Genomic DNA, 17,074 nt, shown 5'->3' with positions numbered 1-17,074 from the left:
GTCAGGCTGCTTCGCTGGAATTTTGAAGGAGCTGAGCTTTTCTGTATGTCAAGGCTTTAAAAGGTCTGAGTCACTGCTCAAACCGTGGGTTTTTTGAGAGGAGGAGATTGCTGGAGACATCATTATTACCATTTGAATTGTAGTCAGGGAGAATGTTAGTCTACATTTAGGTTTAGGTATATTTAGTTTACTTACAAACACTGAATAATACATACACACACACACCACACACTTATTCACACACCAGACAGACATAGAAACAGAGTAGGTTTAGTAATAGATAGGTAAGTCAGAGAGTGAGTTGAGGGACTGAAAGTTGTGTGAGATTCTGCATGTGAAAGGTGACTGAGTGAGCCAGTGAGTGAGGCAGTGAGGAAGGGACGTGGTGGAAGAACCAGTGCCAAAAAGATTAATTAAAACTGTAGAAATTATTATTTTTCTAAATAATCTTTGAATCCATACAAATGCCAAAGTCACTGAAATACCCCATTTATAATATAAAAAACTGCTGCATAAGCACCAGCATCAAAATACTACCAATTACAAATACGTTAGGACGATCTATGTGTCCAGGTATATGATAGGTCAGGGTTGGACTGTGGTCTTGTTGTGGGGCCCTGAAGATTTATGACCCCATGACCTGATAACCTCCTGTTTGGGGTCACATGATAGGACAGATTAGTAAACACATCACGTGACAGAGATATCTGGCATCTCTACCAACACTTGCCACAGGAAGTGATGTAAACCGAAATGAACTAGGTAGATAGATCTGAGCATTGAAGCTGCATTTGAAAGATGAGCTCCTGAAAATGATTCGTCTTCCAAAGGAACTTGGAACAAAATAATGTTTAGATGAGGAACATTTGGAGCTTATGACTGTACTGCAACAGGTCACTGCCTGAATGTATGTAGATCTCAAATATAACACTGTTCAGTAGATTGTTTTTATTAGGATTTTTTAAATAAAAACACATTGGAGACTCATCACATGGGACAATAAGTCCTGTTTCTCTAAATAATTGAATCACTGCAGTGATTTTATCAGTAGCTTCCCGTTTTAATGGATATTTTTGTCAACAAGGCCTGCAATTTAATTTTAAGGTGATCACCACTGGTTTTGCTTTTTATTATTATTAGACCAACATCACATTTATACTAAGCCCTCAGAGTCTTAGGGACTTCCTGTAGAGCAGGGATGGCTGCAGACTGTGATTTCTAACAAAAATGTGTATATCAAAATAGAATGTGGCACCAGCTCATCTGCACAGTTACAGAAAAACATTCATATAATCATCTAATTGACAGCAATAGAATAGATACATGTCTTTGGTAGGTTGTCAGTCAGTAGAATCTGTGCCTGTATTTGAAAAAGGGTCCAAATTCTCCTGTCACTGTCATTTTTGAGACATTTGAGGAGTCGATGGAAAAACACTAAATATCTGATTCTTTGTTAGTTGAACTAATTGTGTTTTTTATCTAAACAAGGCTTCCCTGGTTTCCCCCTAAGATCACAGAAGATTAATCTTCGTGGGGAGGAAGAGGATGACAGACCAGGGTCTCCAGGATCCAGCTGTCTGTCCATGAAGAGTGACCACTCTAAAAAAATTCCTCCAGGCTTCAGTCTTGATCCTGGGTCCTCAGACCCAAAATAAGAGACTATTGTATACTGTACTAGGTGTGGACTACTGAGTTGTGGTGTTGGTCATGAACACCTGGAAGAGTGGGAGTTTAAAATAGCAGACATCATAAGAGACTCAGCAAAACCTGTGGAGCTTCAAAGGTGGTCTGTGGAAAACTGTACAGCAAGTAGCTGTGGCTCCAGTGAGGTTTGCTGCACAGATGTATTTGTTTGTTAACCAGCTTTTGCTCTCCAAACTATGGATTTAGGATTCTGTCCTCCAATGGAGCACTGACAGCAGATGAACAATAACACAGGTTCTTGTTGTCCAAACATTAACATGCTATTTAATATTTGTCTTTTTGAACAGAGTTAACATCCAACTGGTTTGAAATGTTGTTTTCCATCAAACATGTTGGATCAATTGGAATATATTTTTTTAGAAAGAAAGGTGGAAATAATGAATAAACTCGAATAAACTCGATATGCAAACCAAAGAAACCCCTACAGACTCTGAAGAAGAATGATTCAGAAGTGAGGACAGCAGAAGAAGAGAGGAGGAGGGTTTGGAACATTCATGGCCCGGAGAAAACACTGGGAGCCAGTTTCTCTAAGACTGTGGGACTGGAAGAAGCACAGCCACAGCATCAAACACTGAACAGTGTTAAGGAGCTGTAGTTGGTGTAGGTGCACACAGCCAGTCAACACCAACCAATAGTTTCCAACACTTTAAATAGTGTCCCACTCAGAAAATGGGCCTCTGGTGTTCTATGGTGCTGTATCTTTAATCAGTGGCACTAATAGGACAGATAACATAGAGTCTAGTCAAAACCATGAGACATACAAGCAGGAAAACAAATAGTGGAGTAGAGGACTACAGAGGTCCACTGGTTTTGTTTTCAGACTAGCTCATATGACATTATAGTCTGGGAGTCATTACTCTCAGTATCACACACTATATATGGATCACTGGGAGCACAGTTAAACTGGGAGCTGGAATGCTTACACCACAGCTCTGCTATAGGATCTGGTCCAGAGACTCTGCCCGCTGTGTATGGGATCAGGACTTTACCAATTTTATGGGCTCTTACTTTTTTACTGATGTCCAGTATGACATCAGCCCTGGTCACAGGTCATGTTAAATTTTACATTTGCCTTTACTGGTATTGATACATGTAAAATATTTGTCCTTTCTGCAGACAGAGACCTGATTCTCCAGGATCCTGCTGTCTGTCTATGAAGAGTGACTGGTACAATAATCATGATCCATTCTTCAGTCATGAACCTGGACCCTCAGACCCGCAGTAAGAACCTTTCTTCTGTAAACTGGAGATGGTTCCATTCTTAGACAGATTAAAAAGAACCAGGTAGATACCAGGGACCCGAATCCTAAAACTCTCTGTTCACAAAAGACAGGAATCTGCAAACACACTGTGTTCAACAGGTTTCTAAATCAGTGAGTGCAGTCCTCCAGTCCAGAGCTGTTCTGCAGCTGGAGATGCCACATGAAACTGCATCTGTCCATCTACAGACCTGCATGGACTCCTGCAGGTCCACAAAAGACAAATTACAACCTGTGACCTTTGACTTCTACACAAATGTCTTCACAGAGAAAAGAACAGTGGAATTCCTGTGGAGGAGCTCCAGTTCTGTCAGAACAGCACTGTCCAAAGATGTTTTCAGGACATCAGCATGCAGATGGACAGTCCATCTGCATGCTGATGTCCTGAAAACAGGACGTCTTGTTTCATCCTGTGGTTGTTCTCTCAAACAGCATTGACATTTAAGATGATTAGAAACATTACAAAAACCTTTTCTGTCCTCAGATACTTTCTCTAGTTCCCACAGTGTTTCTTATCTTCCAGTAGACTCTGGTCTGCAGGAGGTTTTAAATCAACATAAGACCAATGTGAGGATAAGATGTCAACATGTGACTGAAGGACCTGATGTAAAAGGAAGTGGAACCCTCCTCAACAGGATCTACACTGAGCTCTACACCACAGAGGGGCTGAGTGAAGAGAGTAATACCCAACATGAGGTCAGGCAGCTGGAGACCACTTCCAAGATGGAGACCCTCCATGATACTCCAATCAAGTGCCACGAGACGTTAAAAGCCTCCACTGACCAACAGAGACCCATCAGAGTGGTTCTGACCAACGGTGTCACTGGTGTTGGAAAAACCTTCTCAGTGCAGAAGTTCAGTTTGGATTGGGCAGAGGGCTTAGAAAACCAAGATGTCAGTCTGCTGGTTCTGCTTTCATTCAGGGAGCTGAACCTGATCAAAGAAAAACAGATCAGTCTTCTCAGGCTGCTCCATGTTTTCCATCCAACATTACAGAAGGTCACAGTAGAGCATCTGGCTGTCTGTAAAGTCCTGTTTATCTTTGACGGCCTGGATGAAAGCAGACTTTCACTGGATTTCAACAACAGGAAGGTGGTCTCTGATGTCACACAGCAGGCGTCGGTCAACGAGCTGCTGACAAACCTCATCCAGGGGAATCTGCTATCCTCAGCTCTGGTCTGGATAACTTCCAGACCTGCGGCAGCCAATCAGATCCCTCCTACATGTGTGGACAGGGTGACAGAAGTATGAGGCTTTACTAATGCTCAGAAGGATGAGTACTTCAGGAGGAGATCCAGGGATGAAGAGCTGTCCAGCAGAATCATCTCACACATCAAAGCATCAAGGAGCCTCCACATCATGTGTCAAATCCAAGTCTTCTGCTGGATCACTGCTACAGTTCTGGAGCAACTGTAGCAGTGCTGTTGACCACACGGCAAAGAGGACAGCTGCCCAAGACCCTGACTGACCTGTACTCACACTTACTGCTGGTTCAGACAATAAGGAGGAACCACAAGTACCATGATGGGCATGAGGCAAGTCCAGAGCAACTGAGCAAGGCTGACAGGGAAGTTCTTCTGAAGCTGGGGAGGCTGGCATTTGAACAACTGGAGAACAGAAACATCATGTTCTAGCAAGAAGACCTGGAGCAGTGTGGTCTGGATGTCACAAAGACCTTAGTGTACTCAGGAGTCTGTACAGTGGCCTTGAAACTTCTAGTGTGAGAAACAAAGGGTATGATAGAGGAATCCTTATTTGTTATTTGTTCTTCTTTTAAGATCAAATCACAGTTTTACTTGTCATTTTCCCCAGTTCAAGAATATATCCCTTGGGATATGTTTACTTTAACACCAAGAAGATAAATCTTTTCCAGACAGTCAAACCCTCTGAGAGATCAGCTGAACCACTGATGTGAAGACACAACAAGACATGTCCCTGTTTGATATCAAGTGATTCAACTCAATAATAACTGTCATAATAACAGCTTTTCTAATATATGTGTCCTCACAGACTTTCTAACTGTGGACTCTCAGAGACTCACTGTGAAGTCGTGGCCTCAGCTCTGAAGTCCAACCCCTACCATCTGAGACAAGTGGACCTGAGCTACAACTATGACATGCAGGATTCAGGAGTGAAGCCTCTGTGTGCTGGACTGGAGAGTCCACACTGTTGACTGGAGACTCTGAGGTCAGTTCACTGACTCTTAATCAATGTAACTGACGACTAAACCTCATTTGAATGTTGGTTGTTACATTATATGATTCCATTTTGTCTCATCACCATACTAAGAATTATTTCTTTGGTTTTAGTTAACTTTGAGTGAAAAATAAATGAATGATGAGTGAGTACTCATAATCATTAATAATGAGTGAGCGAATGTGTGTTCTTATGTTCACTGTATTTCTCACAGTCAGCAGGGTCATTATTTTATCTTAAACTCCAAAGAATGCCCAATGCTTTGGGCCCAAAGTTAGACTATTTAATGTGGTTTTTGTAAATAAAGGATTCCCTTGTCCTTTAGAGTTAAGGTTATAAAATGTGTATCCTCTCAAATCTCTTACTGAATCTCAAGCTGAGATTTTTGTAAGTGAGTACAGTTGGAAAGAAGTCCAAGAGTCATTTCAACTGCAACAACTGCTGTTTTTAAGGGAGTAGTCATAAATCCTACCGTTTTTAGTGGCAGCTACTAAATGAGCCAACATCAACATTAATGAAGCAGTTGATTCACGTCAACAGCAGCTCTGAACTAAACATCAGCTGAGCAACAGCAGATGGGAAATATTGATTCTTAATTGATATTCATTGTTTTGACACAATGAAAGAACAGGTGGAACATTTTGACTTTTACACATTCTACACATTACACCTCACAAACTACTTGATCCAAATAATGAAGGTCACCACTCAGAGATTCATGAGTTCCAAATATTTATTCTGGTCAGAAAAAGTAGAGCTGGATTTATTGATCTGCTGCTCATTTCTATAGAGAAGAGTCTCAATGCTGAACTACAGAAACACAGTTGTAGAGACATGCGCCAGAGTGATGACATGTGAGACATGTGCCAGAGTGATGTGTCTTCACGAACAAGGAATCTTTGGCAGAGTCCAGTCAGCAGCTTGGGGAGAGCTCATTATTGTTCCTTGTGTTCCTACTGTTGAAAAGTCAGACCTTGTGACCTTCACCCCCGAGTTCATTAATGGAGAGATAAAAGAGGACGGAGTCGGCACACCGGTTTATTATAAAAGTACAGAGACGTCTCCAGAGATCCACTCACACACGCAGGCAGAGAGATCTAAACAATAGATGGAAACTATACAATGTTTAAACTGTTGGGCAGCGCCCCACCAAAAGGAATTCATGATATTACCTTATATGGAGTTGTTATTGCCAACTGTCTTCTATGTGTTCTGGGTGGGGGTCGCTTGAGCAAACCAAGGCCAGTTATTTCCTTTATCTTATGTGAAGTCCCCATGGGTGCATCAACAAATTGGAATTTTTTTTGCTATCCCTCTCTTGATCTCCTTTAGGAGATCACATCTCTCGGAGCTGTACCCCGTCTAGGTCGTCACTGTCGTCATCTGAGCCCTGGGCCAATAAGGGCATCAGAACTTTCGGGTCGTGTTTCTCTGTAGTAGACGATATAAGCCTAACTGCGAGGGAACGCAGGTATGGAATGAAGCAGCACCCACAGGTGACCAGGATCCCCACAAACACAGCAATAGAAACTAATACAGAACCAAACACAAAACAACCATAATTACAGTCAGGGTCGTAAGGACCCCCAATACCTTCCCAAATCCAAACATCTCCGCTTTAACTCCCCAATTGTTAAGTAAACTATCTAATACTAAATAAATCAACGGCTAAAACTACCCCTCAAAATCACAACCCACAATCCCTCGACGTTGCCTCCCTCTGCGCTCTAATTCGTCGGCTGGAGGCTTGGCACACCTCTTGTTGGAGAGGGGCGTTCTTTTTCACCCCCTCCCTCTCGGACAGCTTCTTCTCTCTTCGGACTGAGGGTGGACTACCTCAGTACCTGACTCACTCCCCGGGGATTATTCTGCCCCTTTCTGAGGAGGGTCCTTCTCTGCCTCAGCCGAGACAGAGGTATGTTGTAGCAGGTCCTCCTGGACCTCGGTCAAAGATCTGGATGGTGCACACTGCGACCAGTGGTACCAGGTGTCTCCTTTTCCCTTTAACCTCACTGCGTGGGATGTTCTCTCTATCACCTGGTAGGGTCCTGTCCACCGTGGCTCTGCCCACTTCCTTTTGAGCACCCAGTCGGCGTTGGGTGGAGTTTGTGTTCTGTCGCCATGCTGGTCCGCCACCTGATGTGAGAAAGCTGAAACGAGAGCTTGCAGAAAGTTAAAATATGCTTTGGCTGACAGACCCTCATTCTCTACAATGGTTACTGGGCTAGTGGTGTGGGGCCCTGGAAAGGGTCTCCCTGTTTGGAGTTCGAAAGGGGTAAACCCAGTGGATTGGTTAACAGAACAGCGAATGGACATGAGTGCCAATGGCAATGCATCAACCCAGTTCAATATAGTCTGTGCACAGATTTTTGCCAATTTGGTTTTTACAGTTTGATTCATCCTTTCCACCTTTCCTTGAGACTGTGGACGATACACCGTTCCAAACCCATGTTTCAACCCCATCATGGCCTCCACCCTCTGGAAATCCTGATTCTTGAAATGTGTCCCATTATCTGACCTAATTTTCTCTGGGAAACAATGGTTGGTGATGTAATAATTTATCAAACATTTAATAACCATTTTACTGTCTTCCCTTTTGGCGGGCCACGGTTCTGGCCACCCTGAATACGCATCCACACACATCAGTACGTACCTGTACCCTCGAACAGTGGTGCCCATATCTGTGAAATCAATTACAATCTCTCGTTCAGGCCTGGTAACGAGTGGATACCTACCGATCTCTGGTTTCACTGTCGGTCTGGTGTTGTACTTAGTACAAATGTCACATTCCCTGACCAGCTCTTTAGCCATATCTCTGAGATATGGATGCCACCATTGCTCTAAGTTCTTCAACATTTAGGCTGTACCAACATGCCCCACCCCGTGAGCTTCCAAGAGGGCTGTCCTCCTGATTCCGGGAGGAAGTATGGGACGACCATCCAGCCCCCTCCACAATCCTTCTACCTCAGTAGCCCCTCTCTCTTTCCAAAGACATCTCTCCTAGGGGGATGCCCCCTTTTGCAGTCTCTTGAGTTCCTCCAAATTAGGTCTTTCTTTAATCTCTTGTGTCACATCCAGCAGCATTAATTTAACTTGGTATCCCACTGCTTCCTTGGCTGCTTGATCTGCAGCCTCATTTCCTTTTGCCGTAGGGCTGTTGGACTGATCGTGTCCCTTACACTTGATCACTGCCACAGCTAGCGGTTCCAACAGGGCATCTGCTAGTTCTCTCATCTCTTTCTCATGTTTGATGGGCTGATTAGACGCTGTTAGGAACCCTGCTCTAAGCCATTGTCCTAATTCAACATGTACGGCTCCTGTCGCATATGCTGAATCTGTGTAAATGTTCACTTTTTGACCCTTGCCCAATTTCAGAGCTGCCAGCATGGCCATCACTTCTGCCCTCTGTGCCGACTGTTGTCCTTCCAGCTTTTCTGCCACCCTTACCTGCAACTCCCCTCCTATGTCTTCCACCACCGCATAAGCAGCCTTCAACCCCTCTTTCTCATCTCTGAAGCAGCAGTCATCCATGTAGAGGTCACGTATGTCCTGCAGTGGCGTGGCCTGCAGATCCTGGCGCACTTTTTCCTCTTTCAGGACTTTTTCCTCGCACCTGTGGGCCTGTCCCGTCCCAAACCTGTCTGCCATGTTAATACCTTCATGTGTATATGAAATATGTGGTTCCTTCAGAATCCTACTTAGCCTTTGTTGTCTGAGGGAGGAGAGTGTGAATGTCTGGGAATTTACATGAGCCACCACACTGTGAGCGGTGAGCACCCTGAGTGGGTGTCCCATGACAATGTGGGCTATCTTCTGTAAGATCCTCGCCACTGCTGCAGCATACTGTGTGCAGGCGTGATGTCTTCTTTCCATGGTGTCCAATGCAGTGCTTGTGTACATCAGCACTCTCCTGACTCCCCCTTTTTTCTGGAACAGGACGCCGTTGGCAACTGCGTCCTTTACAGAAACATCCAAGAAGAAGGGCTGAGTATAATCAGGAATGGCCAGATCTGCGGCTGTTGCCAGAGATTGCTTGAGGGAGATGAAGTTCCGTTCTGCCTCAGTTGTCCAAACGAGCGGTGCTGAAAGGTTCCGCATGCCCTGTTCCTTGACTAGCTGTCGAAGTGGAGTGGTAAGGTTGGCATAGTCGGGAATGTAAGAGCGGCTATAGCCCGTGAGCCCCAGAAAGGAGAGCATATCTTTGACCAGTACCGGCCGAGGGTGGTGCAGGATGGTAGACCTGTGAGCAGGTGATAATGCCGCCCCTGCTTGCTAAATCAGTCGGCCCAAAAAGGCAACTTGTTTACGGCACACTTTAGATTTGGTGACCTTAAAACCCCTCTCGGCTACATGACGCAGCACGGACTCCGTGGCCTGGAGACAGGTCGCGACGGAGGGTGCGGCGAGCAGAAGGTCATCAAAATACTGGATTAAGGTGGTGCCTTCCGGCAAAGTGCAGGAATGTAGCACCTGTTTCAAAACCTGATTGAAAATACCGGGCACGAGAGCGAAGCCCTGAGGGAGTCTGGTGTACCTGAGCTGGCATCCCCGATAAGTGAAAGAGAAAATGTCACGACACTCCTCTGCCAACGGGAGGCAGAAGAAGGCATTGGTCAGATCAATACAAGAAAACCAAGTCTGGCTAGGATCCAGGTTAGCCAGAGCCACATATGGGTTGGGAACCGGAACGGTGGAAGTTACTAATATGTCATTGATGGCCCTAAGATCATGTGCCATACGGAACTTACCTGTACCCTTTTTCTCAACCGGTAAAATGGGTGTGTTCCACCGTGACGAGGAGGGTTCTAGCACCCCCGCTCGTATTAGGCCTTCAATAGTATCCCTAATCCCTTCCTCTGCCTGAGGTTTATGTGGGTATTGGCGGATCCAAAGGGGAAGCCCCCCTTGGACCTGGAAGGTGACCGGGGCACAATCCGTTAAGCCCCGTTAAGCCGGACTTTTTATGGGCTCAGTCTCTGAGCCCATAAAAAGTCCGGCAGCTGAGATAACATGTCTGCCTCTAGGTGATAGTCAATGCGTGCCATGTCATGGTACCTGGACACCTCTCTATGTTCCAATATAGCAGGGTCTGTGGCTGTCAGTTAAATGCAAAAAGTTTTAATCTGGGGAGCGTACCAGACCTGCGGTGGTCTGCCAGTCTCTGTGGGACAACGCCCTCTTGAAGATACCCCCCAGTTCTTTAGCCTCATGGTTAGGATGTAGGGCGAGAGACACATGTGGTGCACTGTCCTCACTCATGCGAAACCAATCTTGTTGGGCAGGGAGAAGCTGCACTCCTGCCACCACCCCCTGGGGGGCGACATAGATATTCTCGGCGTCGATGCTCCAGGAGTCCCCCTCCACCTGTTCAAACGCCTCCTTGTACCTTGTCCTTCCTCAGATCTTACTGTTAGTGTCTGGCTCGGCGGAGGTGAGGGCTGTAGTCTCCATTCCTTACCTGTCCTTACCGGTTTCTTCCTGTTCTCTTGTCCTGGAGACTCAGACTCCCTGTATGGAGACCCAGACAGCGTATCGTGTTCATCTGTGTCCAGAGGTTCCTCCTCAGGTCTCCATTTTCCTTCCGCCCATAACAGTATGGACCCAGGGAGTCGAGAACCCTCCTGTGGTGTGAACCTTAACAGCACTTCTCGCTCGCCTCTGTCTCTCTCTCTTCGTGCAGGCTTCTCTACCTGTAGCTGCAGTGTAGGTTGTCTGGAGGGCTGTTCATGTCTGGCCCGATCCTGGAATGGGTGACTGTCCTCTCCGCTGTCATAGGCAGGCTTCTTGTCACAAGGGGGCTTTTCCCCTCGTCTGCAGTCCCCATTCCGGTGATCCGGGGAGGAGGTTCTGGGCACAGGAGACATATCCAACACCTGTAATTCTCCCTTGGAGATGTCCATCACCGGATATAGTCCTGCTGGGGGGGGTGCAGTCGGCCTACTCGCAGAATAAGGCGGTGGTGACTGCTTCACTTCTATTTCCACCGTTTTCTTCTATTCTTTGTTCTTGTGCATATGCTGAGTCCCCTGCCACCAGAGGGCTAGATTGGTCCATCGGTGTGCTTCAGTTTCCTCTTCTGTTGCTCTCTATCTCAGTTTGCTCCGGTTAAAAGTAGAGGCCCTGTCCCCATCCTTCTTAGCCTCCTCAGCACAGTGCCTGTGCTGCTCTGCCTTCGCCCATAGCCATGGGATGAGGGCAGTATGATCCATTGGTGTCTTACCTTTATCCTTTATGAGCTGCATCAGCATCTCCTTATACTTATCCATCTCTGCCTGGGCATCCTTTTCCCTACATGTCAATCTTCCTGCCTTTAAAATAGATTCAACTTGAATCCCCAGGTCGACCCATTTTTTTGGTGGGCCCCATCTGTCATTATTCATCTCATGATCAAATTCTCCATCCATTTTGATCTTTTCCTTATTTATTTGTATTTAGTTGTAATTCAATATTTCCTCCACCAGATGGAGCAATTTTCCAATACCTGTTACAGTACCTCCCGCCTCCTGCGGGTGTCAGCAACTTCTCCTGCAGTTCTGCTCGGCGCCACTAGAGGGAGCATCTTTCCCGATCGTACACGGCTGAGATTTACACTCACACTGCGTCTGCTGATCGAACACGCACAGACGCATTCACAGTTTCCCTCCCGATCGAACACGGCTGAGGTATTATTATTAATTTCTTTTTCGGGGTCTCCCCAGCTCCCCGGGTCTTTCAACCCAGTTCACCCAGCCCCCCATCGAGGACTGGTGGGATCTACCATGATCCGAGAGTTAAATACTCCGCCGATCGAACACGCACGGATTTTACTTTCTCTTTCATTGTATTTTCTTTGTATATACTTTACTTCCGATTTATAACTTTCAATCCGTCACAATTTGTAACCAATCTGAAATACACATCGACAGTATCAATTTTAGTGGTATTCAATTCAGCAGAATTTAATATAATAGCTTTCTGCCTTACCTTTTGTTTGGCGCCTCAGAAACTGTCAATGTGATCTTTCGGACAGTTCCTTCAGTCAATTTCCCTGTCCAAGACCGGACGAGCCTCCAAGTTGTTGAAAAGTCAGACCTTGTGACCTTCACCCCCGAGTTCATTAATGGAGAGTTAAAAGAGGACGGAGTGGAAGTTAGGAATCGGCACACCAGTTTATTATAAAAGTACAGAGACGTCTCCGGAGATCCACTCACACACACAGGCAGCGGTAGCCTTAGACCACTGTGCCTGGTTTTCCGTCATCCGCATCGCTACCTTGGATCTCTCTCCCAGTCACATCATCAGCTCCTCTTTTTAATTCTTTATTCAGATTGATTGACTGCAGGTTGTCAGAGACCAGCTGTAGTTATCTGGTCTCAGCTCTGAAATCCAACCCCTTTTATCTGAGACACCTGGACCTGAGCTGGAATCAGCTGCAGGATTCAGGAGTGAAGCTGCTGTCAGTTGGACTGGAGAGTTCACACTGTAGATTGGAGACTCTGAGGTTAGACTCTTAATATTGCACTTGCTCTTAACATTGAATTATTTTTTTTCCTTTTATAGTATTTACATAAATTCAGTCTTTAGTCACAAATGACAGTTTATTTTTTGTTAAATCCTATAAATGAATATTTGTTTAAACCTTCTACAATTTATTTGATGCAATATAAATTTCCACACAGAAATCCTCGGCTAGATTACTGGCCCTTTTTAGATGTTGCCATTGGATTTGGAGCAGGTGGTTCACTTTGGACTCACCTGTTGGAAGTCCCAGTTAGTATAGCCTAATAAAGCACTGAACCACTTGAGCCATCTGTTTCGAGAATGGGTTAATCACTCGAAGCTTTAGTTACAGTGACAGTTCCTTGTGAAGTGCAAGGCTGCAGTCAAATTAGGCAGGCTAACTGGTGGACAGGAGGCTTTCAATTGCACACACGTACTCATGCACACACACAAACCTTAATGGACAACTACACTTTTGTTGGAGAAACTATACTTTCATAGAAAAGACATTTTATTCTGAAGCACATACACACACAGACTGAATATCATCTTTTATTTGCAAAGATTGATGTATGTGTGTATTGTGTCATTGATGAGAGAGTGCTGGGAAAATACTGCATAGGTTGGGTGTGCTTGTGTAACTATAGCAGGGGGTGATTATGTGGGATGGGGAAGACTGAAAGATTTTTATTGAGGTACATTATTTTTTCAACAGTTTTTGGATTGAGCCGGTTTCTTGTTTTGCTCACATTTGGAAAATGCTCACTCACAAGGAACAGATGATGCTGGCGTGCATAAAAAATGATTTGCTTGTGTAAACAGATGAGGGTACACATTTTGATGGTTCAGCCAGTAAGCCAGTGGGTCTTCTGATCTTTCCAGTAGTGGATCAGTCATGTACCGCTGCACCTCCACTGTAGCATCTGCTGTGGCTTTCCTTGCCCTCCTTGCTTCAGAAGTATCTCTGTCCAATTTCCCAACAGTTAATATCTGAAAGACAAACATGATGGTAATCATCAGCACTGGAAAGTTTCAATAAAGACACGACGGTAATCATTAGCACTGGAAAGTTTCAATTTGTATCCTTTTTTACTTGTACTTATTTTGTCAAGCATTTTGTCAATTAACTATAGCATAACCTGTGTGTGGGATGGTATGGATTTTCAACATTTGCTCGTGCTGGTTGAGCTGATGTGGAGGGCTGTTCTTCTGCAGGTGTGTTGGGTGGTGTGTATGATATCAATTTTCAGGATTGTTCTGTCAGTTGTTTTACTGCTGCCTGTGCCTGTGGTTTTGAATCTAGTGTAATCGGTAGCCTTAGACGCCTCTCTGTGCCTGGTTTTCCGTCATCCGCATCACCACCTTGGATCTCTCTCCCAGTCACATCATCACAATATGTACTCAGATCGTATGTGCTCTCGACATACTCTGAGAAATTGCACTGTATTGTTAGGGTGTTGAGCACAAATAGTGACACAGGGCTTTTGGTTGAATTTTGCCTTTTATTCTGCGGTACCTGGTACCCAAAACAAAACATAAAAGACCCTCCGGTAAATACTCCGCTCAACAGCTCCTCTCCCACAACGGTTCCAAACAGGAAAAGGGCACACAAGCATATTCACACATAATACAGAACAAAACATAGCATAGTAACATTAACAGCTTCACATACAGTCAAGCCTGAAATTATTCATACACCTGGCAAATTCTGACTTAAAGTTACTTTTATTCACATGCCACTTTTTGTTCAAATGTAAATAAAAAATTAGTAATAATTTTTTCCACAATGATGCCTCTTGTCCATCGTCTTATTTTCTTCTGGGAGACGCCTATGTCATTTCTAATCAAGAAAAAACTTGCTGGTTGAATAAAAATAACTTTAAGACAAAATTTGCCAGGGGTATGAATAATTTCGGGCTTGACTGTACCTAGCGCAGAAAACAAAACATAAAAGACCCTCCGGTAAATACTTCGCTCAACAGCTCCTCTCCCACAGCAGTTCCAAACAGGAAAAGGGGAGAAAAAGGGGTGTGCTCACCTTTTACAATGGGGACACCGCGAAAGAAGAATAAACATTTTACATTAACTCAAGTGCGAGCCCTAGCGGATGGAGGTCTTACTACCCAGGTAGGTTACGCTTGAACAGTATTTTGTATAATTATAACATAAAAGTAACTTATAACCCGGTTACATTCACCCCCCAAGAATTATACAAAATTATGGGAAGTACAGGGAAATAAGATAAAACAAAAAACAATACACCCACAGGGACAATTATATAGGCCGTCGATGGATTCAGACATAATCAGTGAATCAGTTCAGCAATGAAGCTTCCTAGAATCAGGATAAGAGGCCGGAGAACTGCTCGGCGCCTAGCAGGATCTCAGGACACTCTACAGACAATATGAATACTCCTGGATGTAATTAACACTATTCCTTAACATGCTAATCAATAACGGACCACTAGACCCTAACTGGAAGAGCCATAGCCAAAAAACAAACTATGTCACATGAATAACGGCCGAATGAGCAGGATCAATCCTGTTGTGGAAATTTCTTTAAGTTTGAGAGTTAATTCTCAGAAACAACCACAAGTGTGATGAATCATCTCAGGTTTAACCAAGGAAACCAGTATCACCAGATTCTGCTCTGCGAGAACCAGCCGGCTCATGCCACTATCTTCAGTCAAGAACTACCTGGGGGGTTACTGTGTCTAGCCTCGACTACAACCACTCCTGCCATAAAACCTCACCTGCATATTCTTCATTGACTGGTCACCTCATGCTCACTTTGAATTTGTTTTTTCTTATAAGAGAATAAAATCAGACCTTTGTTACCTGAGTACCAGGATAGCGAATTATTGGTCCTGAGTTTTCCCAGTTCATGACACTCCCAGGTCATCCCAAACCATTTCACTCATCATTGAGTCCCTGTTATGTTTTGCAAAGCTTGGTGAATGATTCCTCTATCAGCATCATTAGCAGGAATGTATGTACAACAAGACTGTTATCACACATAATGCAACTTGAGCTGCAGCCAGTTGATCTAAGACTATTCTGTTTTGCACAGCAACTAACCTCAAGCTTGATCATTCCTATCTGATTGCTGAAATTGAGACCACAGTGAGATTTACAGTTAGCTTATTCTAACAGTTCCAAGTTGCAACATGATCTTACCAATACCAAGTGAGGGTGAAAGGGATAAAACTATCCCATCACCTATATTCCAAAGCTTATGATCCAAGGGAACATTAGAGCCAAATAACTGCAAATACATTGCTAAGACATAGATTTTATGTCTTAGCAATGTACTTTTTGTCTCAAGTTTTAGATGTCAGCTTTGGGTTCCCACAGTAGTATCAGTAATTTACTTGTATACCCTGTATGTGACTGTGTGTGTTATGAAACCACTTCCCTGGAAAAAGTCCCTGGACTTCAGCCAGTTTCTGTCAGGATGAATTTGCCCCAGATGTGAGACTTTATTTAACCTGTTTCATCCATCCATCCATCCATTTTCTATACCTGCTTATTTCTTAACCTGGGTCATGCGGATCTGCTGGAGTCTATCCCAGCTCTCTTTGGGTGAAAGGCAGGGGTACACACTGGACAGTCACATATATACATATACACATTACATGTCCATATCTCTTCTGATTGATTCTTTATAACTTTTTTAACTCTTTAACTCACTGTATATATACAATATTTAAGGGTTATTTTATTCAGTCTCCCACTCAACATACCTCACATGAACGTTACGCACACAGACAAATTGGGGGATTAATGAATATGTTCTTTTAGTTTAACATGCACAAAAATACCATTTCACAATACAGTTATTGATGAACATCTGTAGGACATTAACCACAGCTGAAATTATATGAAGACATGAAATGTTGATTAAATCTGTTTGTGACACACTGAAAACCGACTCCTTATTGTTTAGCAGCTACTTGATCCTGAACTTTCTCTCTCACACATGCACACATATACACACCACAGGTGGTTTCCAGTAAATGTAGAGGGGCGGAGCCACAGTGATCAGGTGACCCAGGTACATAAGAACTGGCATTCAGGCTCCATTTAGAGGCAACAGAACAGAAGGAGGAGATGTGGCTGAGGCAGGTGAGTGCTGATCCAACATTTTTCTCATTATTTTACTGTAAGAGAGTCTGAGTCTGTTTTCTCTCTGTGACTGGAAGAAGAACTTCCATGAACTTCTATGAACTTCCATCAACACAAAAAAATTCAAGAAAGGAATGGCTTAAAAATGTGTGTGTGTATTTCTATTTCCATCGTTGTGAGGACCATTTTCCACATATTTCTATCTGAGTGAGGATATCTTGGCTGTTCCTCACTTTGTCAGACTTCTGTTTATGGGTTAGGGAGTGGTTTTAGGGTTAAGGATAGAATTAGATTTAGGCTGAGGCAAGGGAC

At 44.1% G+C, this 17,074-nt stretch overlaps 3 protein-coding genes and 1 pseudogene across 9 annotated transcripts in view; 3 read left to right on the top strand and 1 right to left on the bottom strand.

The window, feature by feature from the left end:
• LOC113137743 (NACHT, LRR and PYD domains-containing protein 12-like) overlaps positions 1 to 17,074 on the top strand; it is an 884,868-nt gene that overhangs the window by 21,381 nt on the left and 846,413 nt on the right. The window lies entirely within an intron of this gene.
• The window catches only part of LOC113137738 (zinc finger protein 208-like), an 852,137-nt pseudogene that overhangs the window by 114,390 nt on the left and 720,673 nt on the right, over positions 1 to 17,074 (bottom strand).
• Positions 1 to 17,074, top strand: part of LOC113137744 (zinc finger protein 665-like) — a 323,439-nt gene that overhangs the window by 241,066 nt on the left and 65,299 nt on the right. The window lies entirely within an intron of this gene.
• LOC113137741 (NACHT, LRR and PYD domains-containing protein 12-like) overlaps positions 1,525 to 17,074 on the top strand; it is a 38,093-nt gene continuing 22,543 nt past the window's right edge. For 2 of the 7 annotated variants that reach the window (XM_026319573.1, XM_026319574.1), the window contains exons 1-4: positions 1,525 to 2,304; positions 2,821 to 2,925; positions 4,974 to 5,150; positions 16,640 to 16,762. The gene's annotated coding sequence lies outside the window, so the exon portion shown is untranslated. Of the gene's footprint in view, positions 2,305 to 2,820; positions 2,926 to 4,973; positions 5,151 to 16,639; positions 16,763 to 17,074 lie in introns of those variants that run through there. The other 5 variants (XM_026319572.1, XM_026319570.1, XM_026319571.1 and 2 more) reach the window with 4 other exon arrangements.

Source organism: Mastacembelus armatus, unplaced genomic scaffold, assembly GCF_900324485.2.
Source record: "Mastacembelus armatus unplaced genomic scaffold, fMasArm1.2, whole genome shotgun sequence".
Lineage (NCBI taxonomy): Eukaryota > Metazoa > Chordata > Actinopteri > Synbranchiformes > Mastacembelidae > Mastacembelus > Mastacembelus armatus.
This window is presented reverse-complemented; position numbering and strand designations above follow the sequence as displayed.